Here is a 6,472-nt window from a genome sequence, read left to right as displayed (position 1 = left end):
CTATACTGATTCGACCCTTCACCGCTGACTGAGGACGCCTCTCAACTGATATGCGCCCCTCCGGTACGCACAGTCAGTACAGACTGCATTTTTCACCCGCACGAGTCGAGTTCATACACTTGACGGGCACTGTGCACGGAGGGCCACACCCCCATCAGCATTATTCCTCAGCCCTGTGCAGGCGCCATCAGTCAGCCAGCAGGGGCCGCGGTCGCACCAGTTATGAGGACCTATGATCCGACTATTTACCGTTAACCCTGAACAACAGCCAATCGTTGTTCATACTGCCGCCCAGCCAAGTCGGAAAGGCAGCGCTGAGGTTCAATACGATGTATTCGAAACCCCAACTCTGGTGAGCTAGCGTACTTTATCGCTGCGTCTGAGCGGCGTGTTTTTACATACTTGAGCCAACACAAAATGTCTGTGCATGTCTCTGGCCCCCTGCAACTATACACACTTTACACACTTTGACACTACAGCGGCAAAACATAACCAAACCTTTATATCCATACACACTACAGAGTCCCCTTGCTTTAGTATATAAAATGAATTAAATCAAGTCCTAAACACCTCAGACCTTCTGCAAGTCGCCGGCCAAGCAATTGCACTGGAAACTTACACAATTTGTGTACATGCTTTTTTCTGATTCAAAAGGTTAATTTTTTAAAGCCAGTAAATTAATAAACAGCTAAATGCATTTAAAATGAAATAAAAACATCTTAATAAAGCCATGAATCATTTAGCATCATTTAGGATCTTCAGCCAGGCATCCACTTTAACTTTTGTTTATAGTACCAAAATAAAATTATGTTGGTTAAACAAAGCATTAAATCATTTTACTTTGTACTTTAATAAGTTCAATTTGAATTTAGTAAAATGCACAAATAAGATCCATGTTTTACTGCATTTTACAAAATAGGTTTGTACAATACTAAATACAGTATATTTGACAGTGTATTTCATACTCACTGTTGAATATTTTTACTGTTTTCTATCCTGCTACTTGCCATTAAACCGAGTTTTATTTGTAACATACATATTAATAAAATGATCCTAAATCAGTCCTAAACATCTCAGACAGACCTGCTGCAAGTTTCCAGCCAAGCCATTGCAATGGAAACCTATATGATTTGTGTACATGCTTATTTCTAATTTAAAAGGTTAATTTCTAAAGCCAGAAAATTATATGAATAAACAGCTAAATGCATTTGAAATCAAATAAAAACATCTTTATAAAGACATTATTGAAGAAAATTATTAAATGACAAATGCAAAACTGAGCAGTAGATGGTGGAAAAGGGCTGTAAATAACAAAGAATAAAACATTACACCATAACAAAATAGATACCTGTGTGGAATAAGCAAATCTTAAATTGAGTCTTGACTGGTACCCTGACTGGTGCTTACTCAAATGCAGATTCTAAACCTGATGTCTGTGAGCCATTTGTGGCTTTGACAAGTGGAGGTGTGGCCTGTAATTCTATCCCAATGGCCTATTATTCCTTTAAAAATAATTCATTCTAGGCCCAGGTAATAAAATGACTGCTCTAATAGATTAAATAACAAAAAGTGCTTAACAAAAAAAAGTTGGGTCCCATGTACCTTTCCAAGACACCAGAAATTTGTAAATTGTATTGTAGTTATCTGGGTAAATCTTTATGCATCTTAACACTGTGCAAAGGTGTTCGTAAATAAATATATTTGTGTTTTTCATATTCAGCTAGTTTCTGGGGCAAATTATATTACTTTCTGTTGCAATATTAGTGGTGGCTTTTTACAGAAACCTGGATTGTAGTAGCATGCCTTTTCATGTATCAATCATTAATGTAACAGTCTGCATTTATCTGATCAGGCAGACAAAAGTGATCATACCATTAATACCAATGCATAAAAATTGTTCACATAGAGACAAAACAAACAATTCTGCACATATACAGAATGTGCTGAAATGTAGAGCAATTGAATACAGTGAGCAAAATTATGGTCAAATTAAGGTTACATACAGTAGTGTTCAAAAAAATAGCAGTGATTTTAAAAAAGTGAATAAAGCACAAAATCATTATAATAACTTTTATTTCCATAAATGCAAATGCACTGAAAATACTACACTTTCAATTCTAAATCAAAACATTAACAACATTTAGCCAGTTTGTGTTAATCCTTTACAGAAAGTTAAGACAAATTAATATTAGGCTGTTCAAAAAAATAGCAGTGCCAGCATTTTTCTTTAAAAACTCAAAAAATTTATCTATAAACTGAAAATGTTTGAGGTTTCACTTTACTTTAAATTACTGAACTCATATTTAGTGGCATAACAATTGTTTCCAAGATCTGTGTTGCATGGAGTCGACCAACTTCTGGCACCTCTGAACAGGTATTCCAGTCCAGGATGATTAGACTACATTCCACAGTTCTTCTGCAATTTTGGGTTTTGCCTCAAAAGAACGCATTTCAGATATCAGAACACAAGTTCTCTATGGGACTGAAGTCAGGGGATTGGGCTGGCCACTCTATTACCTCAATCTTGTTTGTCTGTAACCAAGATGTTTTGGGTCATTGTCATGTTGAAACACCCATTTTAAGGACATTTCTTCTTTGACATAGGGCAACATGATCTCCTCAAGTATTCCGATATATTTAAACTGATCCATGATCCCTCGTATGTGATAAATAGATGTAACACCATGGTATGAAAAACATCCTCATATCATAGTTTTGTACCACCATGCTTTACTGTCTTCACAGTGTACTTTGGCTTGAATTCAGTGCTCGAGGGTCGTCTGACATACTGTCTACGGCCACTTGACCCAAAAAGAACAATTTTGCTTTCACCAGTCCACAAAATGTTGAGCCATTTCTCTTTGGACCAGTCAATGGGTTCTTTGGGAAATTTGAACCCATTCAGGAAACGTCTTTTTCTTAACAACGGGACTTTGCAAGGAGTTCTTGCTGGTAAATTGGCTTCACTTAATCATCTTCTGTACTCACTGGTAACTTCAGATGTTCCTTGATCTTTCTGGAGGTGATCACTGGCTGAACCTTTGCCATTCTGGCTATTCTTTGATCCATTCAAACAGTAGTTCCACGCTTTCTTCTGCATCTTTCAGGTTTTGGTTGTCACTTTAAGGCATTTGAGATCATTTTAGCTGAGCAGCCTATACTTTGCTGCACTTCTCTGTATGTTTTTTCCCTCTAAAATCAACTTTTTAATCAAAGTACGCTGTTCATCAGAACAATGTCTGGAACAACCCATTTTACCCAGTATTTCAGAAGGAAATGTGCTATGACCAACCTGTGCAACATTTGCAACCCTCCTACCTTAAATAAGGGCCAAAATTGACACCCGTTCTTCTGCAGAATTAATGAATTCACCAATTAAACTCCTCACTGCTATTATTTTGAACAACCCCCTTTCAATCAATGCTTCGATTACTCAGAATGAGCGGCATGCATGTCCAAATTGTTGGGTTTGTTTTGTTTTCAATACTCTACTACACTTTCAAGTAAATTTTTTGCTATGTAGAAATAGCATTTCTACTAAAAACTTTGATTTATCAAGTTAATGGTGTTGGACTGCAATTTTTTTGAACACCACTGTAGTAGTTGTCTTACATGACAAGTCTAATTAAAAATCTATTTTTAGCATTGGATAACACAGTAGTTAATGACAGTAACAAAAGGCTTTATGTAAGAAGAAGAACAAGAGAAATGATTTCATCAAAACAACAGTGAAACATGATGGCAAAATATTCAAGACATGCTTTACCCTATGGTTTGGATTTGTGTGTTGAAATACTTTAGCAGGATAGTGACCCAAACACACCTTAAAATGGATCCACATTTTATACCCTGAGTTCCAGGGGTTCAAATCCCAGGGTGGGCTCAAAAATACTTTAGTGCTGGTCCCTATCCCAAATAAACAGGTAGATTGTGCCAAATGATATTCTCACTTGTTATTAATTCACATGTTGATTGTGGATTGTTTTACACTTGTACTTAAACTTTAAATTGTAACTTAATATTATGTAATTGTTTGATTTTTATCAACTGCTTTATCCCAATCAGGGTCACAGCAGGTCCAGTTTGCCTGCAAAGTAGGAACACCCTAGACAGGGCACCAATCTATTACAGTGCTTTGGGCCATCCCCCTCTCAGAAATAGCCAATAATGTCTGTGTAGACACTCGGCCAGCCTGCTGAGAACCTGAATCTCGGCAATGGTGGGTTAGAGTAATACACCGTATTATGTAATAATGTACTTAACATGTAATAGTCTATACACTTTTCACTTTTTGTGTGTGCTCCAGGCATCCACTTCAACTTTTGTTTATATTACCAAAATACAATTCGTTTGGTTATACAAAGCATATAGTTATATAAAAACAAACCTCCTACCTTCACTGAGACACTGCTCCTGTTATTGTTGGCTTTTTTACATCCTGAATCTTAAGCTCTGATAGTTGAGTTTGGGTGTATTTGGACAGCACATAGATGGTTTGGTGTCCTCTTCTGCTAACTTCGATGAAAATTGAACCCTTACTGGAGGTTTGAGTCACCATAGGGACCAAGGCTTTGTGTCCTTCTACCTGCGTGAGCTAGACTTAGGTGAAGTGGACATCTGGTGCCAGTGAAACATGAGCATCCAGAGACAGTCACTCCAAGTATCATATTATCACATACAGACACTTGGAAAGGTGAAAATAGGACCGGTAGCCTTTTTTAGTGTTAAACTCATTGGGTTTTACCTGTCTGGTGTTGTAAAACATCTATAGTATGTATGATATTTAAACATAAATTCATTTATTAAATGGTTGTAGATGTCACAAGAGAATAACGAGACAGGAAGGCTAATTCAACTGCTTTTTACAAACTTACTTAATAGAAAATCATCTCAAATGGCACAACCTGTTACACCTTCAGGTTCAAGTTCAACATCCTGTTTACACAGTGTAAAACATCAGTATTGGTTGTTGGTGGTAATGACCACTGGTGCCAAATGGGTTGGTCAGGCACTAAACAACTGGGGTTAGTGGGGTAACTAAAACCGCATTAAAATTCAACCACTTTTTACAGCCTTCCTGGGCAGAGGAGCACTTATGACCAAGTTCCACATATCCCAAAACCCCTATGCATAGACTGACATTCATCAGACCAGGCACCCTTTTCCCCTATTTTAAACTTTGTGGTTTCAGTGAGCCTGTGCCCACTGTATCCTCAGATTCCAGTGCAGTTTACAGGAGTGGAACCTGACATGGTCTGTTAATCTTTTTTTTTTTACCTTCCTCGAGTGTTGTAGCTCTTGAGCCATGTCTGTATAATTCTCTGCACTGCAATGATCCCACATCACTGGTCGATTGCATAATAACAAGAATTTACAGGTTTACTTCTAATAAAATAGCCAATAAATGTGTGTAGAACCTATTTTTGTTCATCACTATATGAGAAAACCAGTAAATGTACTGAATTGTACTGAATATATGGAATTTAGTTAATTTAGCATACTGTCCACACACGTTTTAACCAAAGGGCCAGATTACTGTTCTTCAGTGTTTCGGGGGGCCGGACCACGGGTGAAATAGTAAACACACCCAAAAAAGCTATTTACTTTGTATACTGGATGTATTGTCTGTGCTTTGTATAATTGTAGTTCATAATGATAATGCAGAAATGTTATTTATTTTAATAATTTCCATTATCCTACCTCATACAGTGTTTCCTTAAAAAAAATCAGTGTGAACTGTGAGCCTGCTTTTGCCTGACGACAGTAAGCGTCAGGTTCCATATTTGTTACTGCCAGTCATAATAGCTAATAAATGTTGATCAGTGAGTCTGAATCTGGTTGGAGATTTAAGGTGTTTCAACTTCGAAAAAGTCTGCACACAGAAGTAGATGCTCCCGAAAACGGTAGTTACTTTGAGTGCATGTTTTATTGAGATCGGGGAGCAATGGAAAGAGAAGCATAAAAATTAAACAATGTGCTTGAGTTTTGATTTTGGATGCATAAATGCCTTGATCTCCGGGAGCAGGACGTTAAAACATTTCAAAACTCGCCCCGACTCAGCCAGCGGATCTCAGTAAAGCACATCTTCAGCTCAGACAAGAATTCCTGAAACTGCCTGTAGTTAAGAGCATTAGCTTTAATGAAATTAACACAGGACACGAGGATTTTCATAACGAAATCCCACTTAACTGCCTTGCAACACAGTTCAGTGGCTGCGGTCACTCATCTCTCTATTGATGCGCCAATCACTCCCCTCATGCTTGGAGCGCCACCCGTTGGATCGCTGCCGTATAATCTACTGAGACTCCGGGTGGCCAATTTTTGTTTCCCCTGTTATTTTTTCCCCCGTTATAATACTGTGAGTTCGAAGATGAACAGCGGCCAGACAACATGTATTGCTGCTGTGGTTAAAGGGGCCGGTCAAATTAAAGCATCGGGCCGTAGTTTGATGACCCCTGCTTTAGACAGACAA

The sequence above is a fragment of the Trichomycterus rosablanca genome, chromosome 6, assembly GCF_030014385.1.
Source record: "Trichomycterus rosablanca isolate fTriRos1 chromosome 6, fTriRos1.hap1, whole genome shotgun sequence".
Classification (NCBI taxonomy): domain Eukaryota; kingdom Metazoa; phylum Chordata; class Actinopteri; order Siluriformes; family Trichomycteridae; genus Trichomycterus; species Trichomycterus rosablanca.
This window is presented reverse-complemented; position numbering follows the sequence as displayed.